Here is a 17,066-nt window from a genome sequence, read left to right on the forward strand (position 1 = left end):
GGGTGTCTTTTGAGGTGACGTGAGGTGAGTGTGTGGGTGCATGAAAAGGTGACATATGTGATACCACTGAAAGGTGATTAACTTTACCTGCTGAACTTTACCTGACTTTTTAAAGCATGATTAGCAGGTCAGAAGATTTTAGAACAATATCTATTTTAGCCGTGGGCGGCGGTCTTGGTGTTTCAGGGTTAAGAGACCTACTGTCTGATTTAGCTCCACAAACAGCTGAAGGTACTGATTGGGTTTTTGATCAAACTGACACCTGCATTAATCAACCATATAATGTTGCCTAAAATCTAACTTCAAAGCTGCACTAACCTAAACCTCCTCACACCTAAATGTCTTCTTGTGGGGGGGTGGAGGACTTCATTACCCATAAAGCCAGTGTGGTTCACCTTGTATATAAATGCTGTGGCAACGTCTTCGAGAGCCTGAGATGTCAACCTCTATGCAGATGACACTATTCTTTATTGCTTTTCACATTCTACACAAGCTGCCATTTTTCATCTTCAACATGCCTTCGGTACTTTGCAAAATCACTGTTAGATGTTAAATTGGTTTTAAATGTATTTTATAGAGCAATAAGTTCAGCTTCAGCTCTGCACTTTAACTGTATTGAATGGGTTGTTGTGAAGTTGCTGAAGTGAACTTTGGAATGAACTTGGCACTATGACTGGTGGACAAAAAGTGTGTTACTATTTAGATATGTTCTGATTGGTCAACAAGTTGTCGTAGAAGAAGCACGCCAAACTCAGCATGGCCGTGCCATGCGCTCATTCAGTCAGTCAGCCAATCTCTGAGGAGAGAACAGACGAGGGGAGAGGAGGCAGGGCTTGGATGAATGTTTGGTGTTCTATGTGACTTTAAGACAAAGCTTTTCTTTTCATTAGAGTCTACATGATTCATAAATTTGAAATGTTTAGGAAGTATATACGGGTGTGGGTGCGTTCAGACGACACCTTTTGCACATGTTTACAAAGCAAAGCGCACTGCAAACAACTGAGATGCGTTTGAGGTATAACTTTGCTAGCATTTAGCTAGCATTAGCCTAGCTTGCAGACACTGTTCAGTGTTTACAAGTTCTTAAAAACTACCTTATTGCTGAAATCATAAACACACAGCTAGCCCCCAGTGCCTTGAGTTTTTTTTAACATTCATGTCGTGATGATCATTGAAATGGTAGCACAAGCTCATCTTCCATGTTTGTTTTGCCGTTACTCATGCTTATTGTTTATTGGACGATGCACAGCATCCAATTCCAGATAGCATATGACCAAAACAAAACACAATCATATACCAAATATATTTTACAGTGTACAGTTTTCACTTAAGTGGGTCAGAAATTAATTATTAATTAATTAATCCTCAATCTATCTATTGTAAAGTTTAATATCGCTTTGACCTTGGTTTTCTTCCAGTCTCTACAATTGGATGATAGCACATTTATTATGAGATTCAAAATTCATATCCAATTCCGGACACTTATTTTCCACTGTGTTGTGTATTCATATACTTAATATTAATCAACCCTTCCTCTACCTTTACAATGTTACAGATACTTTTAAGAAGTGCAGGCTATATACTCAAAGCTCTTATTTTTCCATAAATCTACCAGCCAATACCGACTCTCTCCACTGTCGCCCAATGTGGTATGTTGTCCGTGACTAAGTTCATAAGTTAGTGCTTGATATTCTTAAATGTGTAGGCTATAGATACTTATGAAATTTGAGACCTAGGCAGGGCAGATGTTACACATTGGTGGTGGATGACTTGAGTTCCCTCCCATCCCTCCCCTGATATGTGAAGCATTTTGAGTGTCTAGAAAGGCGCTATATAAATCCAATCAATTCTTATTATTACTTTTGTTATTATTATTATTATTATTAAATGTGTAAGAACTTATGTAAATTATCTTTCAGTTGGGAACTCTGTATAAAAATGTTGGTAAACACTGGAAATTACGTGTCCGAAATTCGATACAATTCCGTTTCCGTTTCAAACGCAGAGAGCTTGTAAAAATGTGAGATGCATCACTTTGGCAGAGGAGAGCGCTGATCCTCTCAACATGCTGAAAACGATGAGAAGGAGCGAGCTCAAACATGCTAATGTGCAGAAGGCGTCTGAACGCACGCTGTGTCTGTAGTGAAGGAGCGGTACTGTCGGCTCTTTCCTCAGGTCGGGTCTGCTCAAATCACAATGCTGCAGCATGGCAAGGGGGGCGGGGTTACTCAGGGGGGCGGGGTTACTGGCAGCGTTAAGAGTGATGGAGAGGTGTGTGTGAGGGCGGGGTTACTGGCAGCGTTAGAGTGATGGAGAGGTGTGTGTGAGGGCGGGGTTACTGGCAGCGTTAGAGTGATGGAGAGGTGTGTGTGAGGGCGGGGTTACTGGCAGCGTTAGAGTGATGGAGAGGTGTGTGTGAGGGCGGGGTTACTGGCAGCGTTAGAGTGATGGAGAGGTGTGTGTGAGGGCGGGGTTACTGGCAGCGTTAGAGTGATGGAGAGGTGTGTGTGAAGGTGGAGTGTTAATCCAGTCACTTCTCTCTGGCCGCTCACTGAGCACAGTAGTGGTTCAGTATGGAAACACACGATGGATGGAAGTCCTTCAGGTTCTACACAATGCAGACACTTACCTGTCTTGTCTGCGACCTGCGGGGGAAAAACACCTCATGCCAGCATGCTTCCTAGCAAAACTGCAGTCTGACATACAGTTTAAAGCTGCTCTCCTCAATCTGACATACAGGTAAACGAGGGCTGCACAATTAATCGAATCGATAACCAAATCACAGGAGCAGCTGCCGTTTGATAAATGTGTCACAACATACCATTAAATGCAGCATTGTGGTGCTACAGACAGAGATACCCTGGAGGGGCGTTTCTAGGGAGTGGCACTGGCCACCCCTGAAATCTAATTGGCCACCTCAAAATCCTGAGGGTGCTGGCATCTGTGGCTGACATGACTGTATTTGTAGAGGCTGTGGCAGGCCCAATGTTAAAGCTACAGTAAAGATACTGGCATCATATTAAACTAGAAGACCTAAAGCATCCATTACTACCAAGCATGTCATTCTAGCTTGTTGGCAAGGGGGGTAAATATGGCCCCAGATTTAGGCTAAATTTTGGCGAGGGAAAACCTGTCTACATCCTTCCTAAATGCCGCACTCAGTGCCACCCGTGCTTGAGTCTGTGCCCCACCTGGGCTACCCCAGTCAAAATGGCCTGGACACGCCACTGATACCCTGGCCTACAAATCATATTCTCCAGAGGCAAGGGGACATGCTTGTTGGGTACAGACCTCAGTAAAAATCCCATCATCATTTATATATTTCGGTGAAAATGCAAAAAAATTGCATTCCGATAGCTTTGATTCATATCCAATCAATCACAATACCTGTCAATATAATTGCAATAATTTTATTTTTTTTGCTTATGGTGCAGCCCTAGTTTAACCTCAATATGAAATGCATTTTAAAGCTGATCTCCTTAATCTTTATCTTTATTTTGATACTGAACTGAGGAGCTGTGCATTTTCCTGCTGGCACAGCAGTGTTTCCTCTGTGTGTTTAGTGATTAAGGAACGCTGCTTTAATAGCAGTAGCTATGAATGAGTGGACATTCCTTCAAATACTCACACAACAACAAAAACAGCAACAAACAAACAAAAAAAGTCCCAGGCATTAACTTATGAGACAAAAAAACACAAGCAGAATGTCAAAATTAGACAGCGCACAAGAATAAGAACAGAGGAGACAACATGGTTAGCACGTTACACTACATGACATGTTCAACACAAAATACAACAAACAGAATGAGCACCGCGTTGCTATGTTAAAGAAGATGGATTTAAAGAACTTCACACAAAACACTGCAAAAATATTTAAATACCATATTTCCTCTAATAGTCGATTAAAAGCCTGGTCACTGATACTGGCCGGCCCCAAACACAGGCGGGTAAAAAACAAAGGAAAAAAACAATACAGTAAACTCCTGAGCCCTGATTTATCAAGCCAGCGTATGATAAAAACTGTGTACGGACTACCGTACCCCCTGCTGCAACACTTGTGCATTATGCTTGTGTACGTGAGCGCAGGACACGATGATATAGAGAGGCAAAGTGACCGCCTACTTCCTGCTTCAGCACTGTACCAGAGATTTTCATCCGCCATTTATTTTCCCTTAGACATTTCGTAAAATGCTTATAATTTTTTTTTAACTTGTTCAAACCAAACGGTACAGATATATTTAGGAACATGAGAGACCACATAACATTTCACTCAGACCAAAACGTAAAAGAATTGCGGATTTAAAGAAAATATTTTTTCAATGTAGTTTTTTTAAGTGGTAAATGGTAAATGGACTGCATTTATATAGCGCTTTTATCCAAAGCGCTTTACAATGTGCCTACATTCACCCATTCACACACCGAGGGTGGCCAGCTGCCACGCAGGGTGCTGGCACAGCCATCGGGAGCAATTCGGGGTTCAGTGTCTTGCCCAAGGACACTTCGACATGCGGACTGGAGGAGCCGGGGATCGAACCACCGACCTTCTGATTAGTGGACGACCCGCTCTACCTCCTGAGCCACAGCCGCCCCCTTAAGTTTTGGTCCGAGTGGAATGTTCTATGGTCTCTCCCGATGTCTGTCTCTAATATAAGCCTGCTTCTAAAAAAACTGTAGTTGAAGTTGAGGTAAATAAAGGCCAATATTAGAGGAAATACGGTATTCACACCAAAACACAGAAATTAAAATTACACATTAACTAAAGTAAAGGAAGTCTTAAGGAGCGCTTGTTTCGTACCTCTGGATGCCCTGGAAGGTGGAGCTGGCCATGTCCACGATGCCGCCAGTGGGCCGGGCCACCACCCCCACCAGACCCTTCCCGATGCCCTTAAAGAAGCCGGCCGCTCCTTCCTTCTTCGCCCCTGCAGCCACACAGCAACTCAATCAGTCAAGTCATCACCATCACAAACACCCTGCACTCACTCAGTCAACTCATCACCATCACAAACACCCTGCACTCACCCAGTCAACTCATCACCATCACAAACACCCTGCACTCACTCAGTCAACTCATCACCATCACAAACACCCTGCACTCACCCAGTCAACTCATCACCATCACAAACACCCTGCACTCACTCAGTCAACTCATCACCATCACAAACACCCTGCACTCACCCAGTCAACTCATCACCATCACAAACACCCTGCACTCACCCAGTCAACTCATCACCATCACAAACACCCTGCACTCACCCAGTCAACTCATCACCATCACAAACACCCTGCACTCAATCAGTCAAGTCATCACCATCACAAACACCCTGCACTCAGTCAACTCATCACCATCACAAACACCCTGCACTCACCCAGTCAACTCATCACCATCACAAACACCCTGCACTCAGTCAACTCATCACCATCACAAACACCCTGCACTCAATCAGTCAAGTCATCACCTTCACAAACACCCTGCACTCACCCAGTCAACTCATCACCTCAACAAACACCCTGCACTCACTCAGTCAACTCTATAGAGTAAACTATAGAGTCTACTAGAAATATTGCGCGCTTCGCATGGTCATTTCTAGGTTGTGTGCTCATATCTAGCACGCTTCGCGCTCACCCATCAGCAGGTCAGTTGAGCAGACCCTCCAGCTCAGTGTGTCGTGAGGAAACTTACCCTCCACCGGTTTGGTGATGATGCCTGTGACTCCGCCCACCATGCCCTGCAGGGAGACGAGAGGCGGTGAGTTTGAGACCAATCAGCAAACACAGCCAATTATCTCTGTGTGTGAAGTGAACCAATGCATCAGACTTAATGTTTAAAGACTCTGGCAATCCACTCTCAAATATCTCTCTTTTTTTATAGGATATCACAGCTGATCACATTAATTACTCACCCAAATAAGTCTAAAAAACTTTCACAGCTATTATAAAACCAGGTGCAAACACCATGGACACAACAACCCCTCAGTGTTTATGTCCATGCTGCATGCCCATATCTAATTATGATTGGTTGGAGAGATAAATCTGTTCATTTTACCTCTACTTTTTCAAACTGCCAAAAACCAATGCAAGGTCAATGGGGTCACGCTGCTGTATGTACGAGCTGACTGAAGCTCACTAAAACTTTATTCACAGTGCACACAAAGTACATTTCACTGAGCTTCAGTCAGCTGCTTTGGACGCGGGAGGTCGGCGGATCGAATCCCGCTCCACCCCTGTGCAAGCCCTTAACACAGGGGCTCACTAAAATGATAAGGGCTCATATATAACACATATGAGCAACTATTTTTCATGGGGGGCCACATGAGAAACCCAGATTGTTGCCGGGGGCCGAACAAATATTGTCATGCCGTAACCCATGGATGGGCAACTTTGATGATAGAGAGGGCCACAAAAAAATGTCCTCGCTACCAGGTTTTGCTGAGGGCCGAACAGCGCCAGCACGAAAAATGTGGTGCATTTGAAGCCAGGTTTAGAGGAATAACTAATTTTAAATTAACAGTTGTGATGTCATTATTCAGTCTTAACCACCAATATTTTATCCTTTTCTCACTCACTCCTATGTCACCACCTGCTCTGAGGGCTTGAAATTAACTTCTTTGACCACCTGCCAATATGGCTGCTAGATTTTAAAGTTACCAGCCAACTATAATTTCCACTAGCCGAAATGTTTTTCTTGAAATAAACCAAAATATGAGTGGGTTAATTCAAGCATAAGTATCAGTAAGTGGCCCGGGATTCTCAAAGCCTGTGTTGAGGGTCACACAAACAAAAATGCACTCTAAAGAAATCCCAAACCAATGAGTTAATTATTTACATTTCTACTTCAATGTAGCCTTTTAGTCATAAAGATTATTGAAAGATATTCCATATTCCAGACTGAAATGCTATAACAGAAGTGGAGTATTGGCCAGAATGACATGAACATTTGGACACTTGGTATCTTGCATGTTGCGTTCAGGTGCACTGTAATTTTTTTTTTTTGCAATTCGATCGCGGGCCACACAGGTGGCACTCGAGGGCCGCATGCGGCCCGCGGGCCGTATTTTGCCCATGTGTGCCTTAACATGTCAACACAACGCAGGTTACATAAACACAATGGGTCTGTCTGTAACTCAAGTGAGCTCCTATCACCTAGCTACCTAACTAGATACTTGATTAATTAGGTAACTAATTTTAATATAGGTGGATGAAAAAGTAACTAGTTTCAGACATCCTCATGCTTGAAGGTAGCATTGCACGCGACAGGTCACACTGGTGCTGTTTCCATTGAATATACAAGATTTTTTCTGACCAAGATTGATCAAGTTGAATCTCAAAGCATTTGGCAATAAATTTGTATAAAACTGCATGGCTGGGGGCTGTTTTCTCTAACGTTATACTACTTTTATAATCCAGAAAGGTCGAGGCTTCACAGGCTACAGTGAACACTTTTAATTTGAAGGCGAAAAAGGGAAATGGTACATATGAACTGATAGAATTGACAGACCAGTGTCAATTCAATCTACGAATACACCATTTCCCCTTTCCACCTTCAAATTAAAAGCGTAAAACCCAGCTAACGAAAATGTTACAAACGCTACAAATGGGAAGTAATGACAGCTTATCATTTAATAAAGCACAGTTAAAACGAACTCCACTTACTGTACACTTGAAGGTTTGCAATGGTGCTATCATCCTGGCTGTGTAGTCCTGCTTTGGGGCGGGCGGAGCGAGTTCTCTAACGTTAGTTACATGTATATTAGCAACCTAACTAGCAGCTGCTGTCCAGAACAGTCAGGTAAGATGCTTCCTACTATTGTTCAAAAGTGACTTTCCTGACACTGTACAAACATCTGACTGCACTAAATTTAAGTAAAGGCTGACGTTATTGACTATCCTAGAATAAAAACGAAAAGAAAGTGAAATATGTTTGTTATTTAGCCAACATTGTTTCACTTTTTTCTGATGCGTCAGCTTTGTGGGCGTCGCCAATAGGGGCTCGCTTCGTTCTTCTTCGTCGGTTGTAAGGGTCGCAAGGTATCATGGGATACCCTAACCCACCAAAGTGTGCATGGTATGGTTCCTCGGAAATTATCCATAACCAGGTACCTAGAAAAGTTGCAAATTCAGTGAACTTATGTATCAAACTGGTTTCAGACAGCCTAATTACAACTTCTTACCTAGAATGCCACCTATATTGCTCGTTCACTTGAGAATCAGACAGACCTGAAGTAACAAAACAAACAGAGTGAACCTTGGTTTTGGACTTTCAGGTGTGAAAACACATCCTGAGCAGCAGCATACCTTCAGAAAGCCTTTTCCTCCTTTAGCCAGACTCTCTCCAAAGTCTTTGTGCGGCCGGTTCATCTCCTCCCGCCGTTTCTGCTGGTACTCCTTGTCCATGGTGATGGCTGCCAGGCCCTTCCCCACCGAGCCCGTGATCCTGGACACCATTCCTGCAGCACCACCTGGTGGACAGATGATTCAGTTAAAACAGACAACACTGGCAACACTTGCTTATACAGTAGCATACAGCAACACTTGCAGACACAGGGAGTTAAGTTCCTAACCCGGTTACACAAGGAAACTGGTTTTGAGGTGACGTTAGTCAATCCTGGTGCTTGTATGGCGTGTTCTGCCCCCAAACGGAGTGGGATTCTGCCTGTTCTGCACCTACGCGAGTGGGATCCGCAGAGAACTGGGCAAATGGCCGCTTCCCTGCGTACTACCGTTTCCAAGCTGAGGCAAGAGTGCTGCCTGCCGGCTTGAAGCATCGACTAGTCAGAGAATATGAACTTGTATATTGCTGTAAAACATGTATATTGCTGTCACGCTCGGCAACTTCACAATAAGACAGTAGCCTATTCTGAGTGTTATGGAACACATCTGCAGCCTACCAGCATACCAGCTGGCAATAACAATGCCACAGCAACAACACACTTCGAGAAAACATGTTGTAAACCAGAATCTATGGGAGTATCTGTGGAGAAAAGAACATTTTTAAATCTAGTTGTTTTGTTGTGGATGCGATTTGGCCATACCGGTGGTAATTGTAATAATTTGGGTCTTAATTATGCATCCTAATATTTGATTTGATGGTTAGATGTGGCCTTTCTTACCTCATAGTGTAAGTTGAGCTTTTTATGTGCTTTGCCTACATTTGGTCCCATAATGCAGATGCCCTCGCGCTGCCTATGATTTTATTGACACTGAACATTGTTTCACAAGTGAAAATAGTCGGCTATAACATTTGTTCGGGGAGGGTCAAGCATATATTTCCACGGCAATATTGTGGGATCTGTGTGTGAAAGTAATAGATTACATTCAGGCAGAAGGTCTGTATGTACTTTAGATTAGATTAGATTTATTTCCAACATGGTGAAAAACAAAAGACAGATAAAGAATAAAATAAATATAGGCAAGAAAATGGCGAGCAAGAATAGTCAATTAGAGTTCACAGCATATACAGCAAATTCTCAAGCAATTTACTTTTGCATATCAGGCCCAAAAAGGAGTAGGAAGAAGTACAATACTTGTCAAGTCCTACGCCTTGTTTTTACATCTATAGGTTTAATATGAATGTAGTATTATGGTACTCATCCATAGTACTCATTCAGCAATATGTTTTTAATCTAGGCAGATGAAGTGTCAGTTGCTCTTGATTCCTACAGCAAGGCGGTCAGACTGAGACTGAGTCTGCACTTTACAGACAGGAACAGACTGGAAACATACTTTAGTGATGTTTGTGGCTGCTCTTCAGACCAGGAGGGAGAAACAGACTGGAAACATACTTTAGTGATGTTTCTGGCTGCTCTTCAGACCAGGAGGGAGAAACAGACTGGAAACATACTTTAGTGATGTTTCTGGCTGCTCTTCAGACCACCAGGAGGGAGAAACAGACTAGAAACATACTTTAGTGATGTTTCTGGCTGCTCTTCAGACCAGGAGGGAGAAACAGACTGGAAACACCAACAGGTATAAATGTCCTTACCCACAGTGTGACCCAGCAGACTCTGCACTCCAATGACGAAACCTTCAGCAAACTCCTCTGGGCCCTGAACAGCTCCCTGAGACACACACACATGCACATGCGCACACACACACACACACACACACACACACACACACACACACACACACACACACACACACACACACACACACACACACACACGCGCGCACACGCACACACACACACACACACACACACACACACACACACACACACACACACACACACAGCACTGTAGTTAAAGTTGGAGTTTGGTGGGCTGATCACATCGTTGCTTTTCGTGGACGATGTGATCCTGATGACATCATCAGTCTGGGACCTTCAGCACTTCACTGGATCAGGTCTCAGCGGCTGGGATGAGGATCAACACCTCTAAATCTGAGGCCTTGGTTCACAGCAGGAAACCGGTGGATTGTCTCCTCCAGGTAGAGAATAGGTTCTTTACCCCAAGTGAAGGAGTTCAAGTATCTCAGGGTCTTGTTCTCGAGTGAGGGGACGATGGAGCAGGAGATGGGTCAGAGAATCGGAGCAGCAGGAGTGGTATTGTGCTCGTTTTACCGCACCGTTGTGACGAAAAGAGAGCTCAGGCAGAAGGCAAAGCTCTCGATCTACCGATCGATCTTCGTTCCTGCCCTCACCTCTGGTCATGAAGGATGGATCATGACCCAAAGAACAAGATCACGGATACAAGCGGCTGAAATTAGTTTTCTCAGGAAGGTGGCATCTCGCTTAGGGAGAAGATGAGAAGCTCAGTCATTCATGAGCGACTCGGAGTAGAGCTGCTGCTTCTTCACGTAGAAAAGAGCCAGGTGAGGTGGTTCGGGCGTCTGGTAAGGATGCCACCTGGTTGCCTCACTAGTGAGGTGTTACAGGCACATCCAGCTGGGCGGAGACCACGGGGCAGACGGAGGGCTAGGTATCTAGGTCTCCACACTGCCCTGGGAACGCCTCGGGGATCCCCCAGTCAGAGCTGGCTAATGTGGCCAAATTTGGGGTCCCCTGCTGGAACGGCTACCCGATCCCGGATAGGACTTGAGTGTGTGTTTATGAGTGTGAGTGTGTGAGTGTGTGTGTGTGTGTGTGTGTGTGTGTATGAGTGTGAATGTGTGTGTGTGTGTGTGTGTATGAGTGTGTATGAGTGTGTGTATGAGTGTGTGTGTATGTGTGTCACCTGGAAAGGCTCGTAGAAGAAAGCCTCCACTCCCTCTGACAGACCTCGGATCAGTCCAAACGGGTTTCGCAGCACGTCCAGACCCAGGACCAGCACATACATCTGCTTCAGGAACTGCAGGGGTCAAAGGTCACGTCAGTACAACTGGTCACATGACGTCACGTCAAGTCATGTGAGATCTTAGCTAGTGATTTCATTGCATATAGGATAATGAAATTAAGTCAAGAGCGCCATCATCTGGAGTATTGTCGTAAGAGATAATATCCCTAAGATTAAAAGAGTTGACAGTGTTAGCAGCTTTAAAAAAGTATTCCCGGATAAGTAGGTGACATTTTTTCGATATTAAGTTGACAAAAAGTACACAAAATATCATTGTCTGTAAGCTTGAGACAATAAAGACAATTAGCAGCGTGTATCATGTAACATTTTGAAATGTACTTACCTGTTCGCTGTAATGTCGGATCACCGCCCACATCAGCTTGTCTCTGCGGTAGAACTGGTACTTCACCTCAAAGAAGGCCAGTCTGCAGGGAGGACGGTGGACAGAGGACAGAGGACAGAGGAGAGAGGAGACAGAGGACAGAGGAGAGAGAGGACAGAGGAGAGAGAGGACAGAGGACAGAGGAGAGGACAGAGGAGAGAGAGGACAGAGGACAGAGGAGAGAGAGGACAGAGGACAGAGAGGACAGAGATGACAGAGGACAGAGGAGAGAGAGGACAGAGGAGAGAGAGGACAGAGGACAGAGGACAGAGAGGAAGGAAGTAGGAGAGATAGGTACAAGAGGAAGGGAAGAGAAAAGACATTCCACAGTACTAAGTGATGAAACTAGGGAACAGTTTGAAATGTTTATATTATCAACTTTAAATCATGTATAGCAACCGTTTTATAAAAGCAATAAGCCCCATGAGGCTGATTTTACAACGTCCAAGAGGTGTTTATGGCACGCCTTGTTGGCGACGGTCAAAATGCCTAACTCGAGGTTTCAAAACAGGAGTTTACAAACCAATGGGTGACACCACGGTGTCTACGTCCATATTTGTATACAGTCTGTAGACCCACTTGAAGATGAGGTCATATTTTTATACGGTCTGTGGACTCACTTGAAGATGAGGTCATAGTTTTATACGGGCTGTGGACTCACTTGAAGATGAGGTCATAGTTTTATACGGGCTGTGGACTCACTTGAAGATGAGGTCATAGTTTTATATGGTCTGTAGACTCACTTGAAGATGAGGTCATAGTTTTATATGGTCTGTAGACTCACTTGAAGATGAGGTCATAGTTTTATACGGTCTGTGGACTCACTTGAAGATGAGGTCATAGTTTTATACGGTATGTGGACTCACTTGAAGATGAGGTCATATTTTTATACGGTCTGTAGACTCACTTGAAGATGAGGTCATAGTTTTATACGGTGAAGATGAGGTCATATTTTGATACGGTTTGTAGACCCACTTGAAGATGAGGTCATATTTTTATACGGTGAAGATGAGGTCATAGTTTTATACGGTGAAGATGAGGTCATATTTTTATACAGTCTGTAGGCTCACTTGAAGATGAGGTCATAGTTGTATACGGTGAAGATGAGGTTATATTTTTATACGGTCTGTGGACTCACTTGAAGATGAGGTCATAGTTTTATACGGTCTGTGGACTCACTTGAAGATGAGGTCATAGTTTTATACGGTGAAGATGAGGTCATAGTTTTATATGGTCTGTGGACTCACTTGAAGATGAGGTCATAGTTTTATATGGTGAAGATGAGGTCATAGTTTTATACGGTCTGTGGACTCACTTGAAGATGAGGTCATAGTTGTATACAGTGAAGATGAGGTCATAGTTTTATATGGTCTGTGGACTCACTTGAAGATGAGGTCATAGTTGTATACGGTGAAGATGAGGTCATAGTTTTATATGGTCTGTAGACTCACTTGAAGATGAGGTCATAGTTTTATATGGTCTGTAGACTCACTTGAAGATGAGGTCATAGTTTTATACAGTCTGTAGACTCACTTGAAGATGAGGTCATAGTTTTATACGGTCTGTGGACTCACTTGAAGATGAGGTCATAGTTTTATACAGTCTGTAGACTCACTTGAAGATGAGGTCATCGACATCGGTCAGCGTGGCGCCGATGCTCTTCAGCAGCAGGTTGAGCGACTGGAGGGCCGCCGCCTCCTGAGGGGCGGAGTCAGAGCCCAAAGACAGGCTGAGGTGCAGCTGAGATACAGACAGACAGACAGGTCAGACAGACAGACAGACAGACAGACAGGTGTGTGTGTGTGTACAGCAGGGGTGGGCAACTATTTTTCATGGGGGGCCACATGAGAAACCCAGATTGTTGCCGGGGGCCGAACAAATATTGTCATGCCATAACCCATGGATGGGCAACTTTGATGATAGAGAGGGCCACAAAAAAATGTCCTCGCTACCAGTTTTTGCTGAAGGCTGAACGGCGCCAGCGCGAAAAATTTTAGGCATTTGAAGGCAGGTTTAGAGGAATAACTAATTTTAAATTAACAGTTGTGATGTCATTATTCAGTCTTAACCACCAATATTTGATCCTTTTCTCATTCACTCCTATGTCACCACCTGCTCTCCCTGCAGGGCTTGAAATTAACTTTTTTCACCACCTGCCAATATGGCTGCTACATTTTAAAGTTACCAGCCAATTAGAATTTCCACTAGCCGAAATGTTTTTCTTGAAATAAACCAGAATATGAGTGGGTTAATTTAAGCATAAGTATCAGTAAGTGGCCCGGGATTCTCAAAGCCTTTGTTGAGGGTCACACAAGAACAAAAATGCACTCTTGAAGCTAAATAAATCCAAAACCAACAAGTTAATTATTTAAATTTCTACTTCAATGTAGAACAGTCATTTCTTACACATGAGATTACTTTTAGCCTTTTAGTCATAAATATTATTGAAAGATATTCCATATTCCAGACTGAAATGCTATAACAGAAGAGTATTGGCCAGAATGACATGAACATTTGGACACTTATTCAGCGGGTATCTTGCATGTTGCGTTCAGGTGCACTGTAAAAAAAAAAAAAAAAACTTTTGCAATTCCTTCGCGGGCCACACAGGGGGCGCCCGCGGGCCACACAGGGGGCGCCCGCGGGCCGCATACGGCCCGCGGGCCCGCGGGCCGTATGTTGCCCATGTATGGTGTACAGTATGGCCCCTATTCTCCCACAGGCCTTCGGCGCTAAAACGGGCCTTAAACGCAAAAAAACGTGCCTTGCGCCTGTTTTGGGACGATATCAATATGGCTTTACGCTGCCAAATGCGCTTTAGGCCGAATGGGCGTGGCGCAGTCCCAGAATGGGCCAAAGTGGGCGTGTCGGCGCTAAATACCGGCCTACTGATATCTTCCGACCTGGCGTACATTTAGGTCCCTATCGTTGCATCGGCGCTGTTTCTAGGCCGAACGCCTGGCGCAGCTCAAATCAGTGGGCGTGGACCAGCGCACTTGATATCGTCGTGCTGGCGCTAGACGCAGCCTCAACCATTACAACCACGCCTTTTAAGCGTAAAATTATGCACCGTCATGCTCATTGGATAACTGCAATAAACGAATCGCACGCTTGCCTTTTTAGCTCCAATTCCAGTGATCCCGCAAAACCAGAGGAAAGCCAAACGCTCTGCCCCCCCCCCCCCCCCCTCCCTTCATCCAGTCTGTCTGTCTGCATTATAGGCTATTATTCCATATTATTATGCTTCTCAAACCAATCTAACTGCAGTTTCATTACTGCAAGCATGTAAATACGCTACACTATAACAAGATCAAAGTGAAAATAATGTTCTAAATGCATTGGATAGAAAAATATAGCCTATCCCTATATGATGAGATTAATTTTATATTGGTGAAAGTTTGTCCAGAACGATATCGTTTTCTCTCCCCTGCTACAGGTAGAATGATGCACATAAATATACCCTACATTATGTAAAGTCATTGCATAAATGTGTTTTTATTGTAAAACTAAATGTGAAGTAGGGCCAAGTTATTGGAGCGGACATCACAGTATAGCACATGACAGTGGAAGGCGTTCCGCAGCGCGTTCCGCTGTCACTTATCTAAATCACGTTAAGTCCACACAGGGTATATATAGGCTCAAGAGGACATATATGTTTCACATAGGGTGGTGTTTCATTTCGATGTTTTATTTGGTCCAATATTGAAATGTTCTACAATTGCAGGTTGTCTTACCATTACACATTATTTTAGATCTACCTTTTATATCTATTTCGGCTCATTTGGTTGCTATTTAGTAGCGAAATGGAGGACCCAATTGCATGCTGGGACAGGGACATTCACAGGCAGTAAACTTACAACTGCTATTTCCTATGGGAAGCTGGGTGCTGCTATGTGTTGTGTCTGTCTGAGCGAGGGAGTCAGAGAGAGAGAGAGAAGGGTGAGGCAGAAGAGCACTGGCGCACTGAATAGGCCTGGTTTCAGAGAGAGACAGAGAAGGGTGACAGGGGAGAGGCAGAAGAGCACTCCTTGACTGAATAGGCCTGCTTTTCAAAGGCGCAAAGCGCTAAATGTAGGCCAGGTGCGAAGATAGCAGTACGCCGGTAGTTAGCGCCGACACGCCCACTTTGGCCCATTCTGGGACTGCGCCACACCCATTCGGCCTAAAGCGCATTTGGCAGCCTAAAGCCATATTGATATCGTCCCAAAACAGGCGCAAGGCACGTTTTTTTGCGTTTAAGGCCCGTTTTAGCGCCGAAGGCTTGTGGGAGAATAGGGCCCGTAGCGCTTTGCGCCTTTGAAAAGCAGGCCTATTCAGTGCGCCAGTGTCAAGGAGTGCTCTTCTGCCTCTCCCCTGTCACCCTTCTCTGTCTCTCTCTGAAACCAGGCCTATTCAGTGCGCCAGTGCTCTTCTGCCTCTTCTCTGTCACCCTTCTCTCTCTCTCTCTGACTCCCTCGCTCAGACAGACACAACACATAGCAGCACCCAGCTTCCCATAGGAAATAGCAGTTGTAAGTTTACTGCCTGTGAATGTCCCAGCATGCAATTGGGTCCTCCATTTCGCTACTAAATAGCAACCAAATGAGCCGAAATAGATATAAAAGGTAGATCTAAAATAATGTGTAATGAAGACAACCTGCAATTGTAGAACATTTCAATATTGGACCAAATAAAACATCGAAATGAAACACCACCCTATGTGAAACATATATGTCCTCTTGAGCCTATATATACCCTTTGTGGATTTAACGTGATTTAGATAAGTGACAGCGGAACGCGCTTCTGTCATGTGCTATACTGTGATGTCCGCTCCAATAACTTGGCCCTACTTCACATTTAGTTTTACAATAAAAACACATTTATGCAATGACTTTACATAATGTAGGGTATATTTATGTGCATCATTCTACCTGCAGCAGGGGAGAGAAAACAATATCTTTCTGGACAAACTTTCACCAATATAAAATGAATCTCATCATATAGGGATAGGCTATATTTTTCTAGCTGATGCATTTAGAACATTCTTTTCACTTTGATCTTGCTATAGTGTAGCGTATTTACATGCTTGCAGTATTTAAACTGCAGTTAGATTGGTTTGAGAAGCATAATAATATGGAATAATATCCTATAATATGGAGACAGACAGACTGGATGAAGGGAGGGGGGGGGCAGAGCGCTTGGCTTTCGTCTGGTTTTTTTGGACCACTGGAATGGAGCTTAAAAGGCAAGCATGCGATTCGTTTATTGCACTTATCCAATGAACTGACGGTGCATAATTTTACGCTTAAAAGGCGTGGTTGTAATGGTTGAGGCTGCGTCTAGCGCCAAGACCAAGATATCAAGTGTGCTGGTCCACGCCCACTGATTTGCGCTGCGCCAGGCGCTCGGCCTAGAAACAGCGCCGATGCAACGAT

At 44.1% G+C, this 17,066-nt stretch overlaps 1 pseudogene across 1 annotated transcript in view; it reads right to left on the reverse strand.

The window, feature by feature from the left end:
- Window positions 1–17,066, reverse strand: part of LOC310776271 (intermembrane lipid transfer protein VPS13C-like) — a 107,554-nt pseudogene that overhangs the window by 18,878 nt on the left and 71,610 nt on the right. The window contains exons 32-38 of the transcript in view: window positions 13,268–13,392; window positions 11,614–11,695; window positions 11,172–11,285; window positions 9,980–10,055; window positions 8,293–8,456; window positions 5,681–5,726; window positions 4,796–4,919 (exon numbers count right to left, since the gene is read on the reverse strand). The product of the transcript in view is annotated as an intermembrane lipid transfer protein VPS13C-like (transcript). The remainder of the gene's footprint in view (window positions 1–4,795; window positions 4,920–5,680; window positions 5,727–8,292; window positions 8,457–9,979; window positions 10,056–11,171; window positions 11,286–11,613; window positions 11,696–13,267; window positions 13,393–17,066) is intronic.

Source organism: Poromitra crassiceps, assembly GCF_964638095.1.
Source record: "Poromitra crassiceps genome assembly, chromosome: 5".
Classification (NCBI taxonomy): Eukaryota; Metazoa; Chordata; class Actinopteri; order Beryciformes; family Melamphaidae; genus Poromitra; species Poromitra crassiceps.